The 805-nt window shown below is 54.4% G+C and overlaps 1 protein-coding gene across 1 annotated transcript in view; it reads right to left on the bottom strand.

The window, feature by feature from the left end:
• LOC104914112 (coiled-coil-helix-coiled-coil-helix domain-containing protein 5-like) overlaps positions 1 to 805 on the bottom strand; it is an 8325-nt gene that overhangs the window by 7194 nt on the left and 326 nt on the right. The gene's annotated exons all lie outside the window — the stretch shown is intronic.

Raw genomic sequence — 805 nt, 5'->3', positions numbered from 1 at the left:
CATAAACCCAACCCCACCCCTATAACCCCATCCCTATGACCCTAGCTTTCACCCCAACCCTATAACCCCAAACTTCATCCCAGTCCCAACCCCTCAACCCTATAACCCCAAACCTAAACCCAAACCCAACCCTATAACTCCAACCTCCAACTCCCCACCCCAATCCCATAATCCCAAACTCAACCCTACAACCCCAACCTTCACCCCAACCCTATAACCACACCCTCCAACCCCATAACCCCAGTCCCATAACCCCACCCCTACAACCCCAACCCTATAACCCCAATCCCCAACTCCATTCCCCAATCCCATAACCCCAACCTCAACCCTATAACCCCAACCTATAACCCCAGACCTCATCCCAACCCCAAACCCAACCCTATAACCCCAACCTCTGACTCCACCCCCCAATCCCACCCCTATCACCCCACAACCTATAACCCCAACCCCATAACTCCATCCCCCACCCCATTCACCCCAGGACCCCATAAAACCATCGCATCCCCGACCCCACAACCGCCCCCACTGGGGCAGAGGCAGTGGGACGTGGGGAGGGAACGGCTGCCGAGAAACCCATAAAAAATCCTCAAATCCTAAAATCGTCCCATTTTGGCACAAAAGAAACGCGGGGAACGTCTCCGCCTGCCTCAACCCTACAACCCCGATCCCGTAAGGTTTTTATGGCCCCAACCCTACAGGACGGCGCCTTTGAAGCGCGGCCAGAGATCTGAAAGTTGATAAGGGAACAAAAATCCCAAAGCCGAGTGGGTTTTCCTCTTCTTTAAGCCCTTTCGGCCCCAACTAG

This window comes from Meleagris gallopavo, chromosome 1 (assembly GCF_000146605.3).
Source record: "Meleagris gallopavo isolate NT-WF06-2002-E0010 breed Aviagen turkey brand Nicholas breeding stock chromosome 1, Turkey_5.1, whole genome shotgun sequence".
NCBI classification, from domain to species: Eukaryota; Metazoa; Chordata; class Aves; order Galliformes; family Phasianidae; genus Meleagris; species Meleagris gallopavo.
The sequence above is the reverse complement of the archived record's forward strand: the minus strand, read 5'-3'. Positions and strand labels throughout refer to the sequence as shown.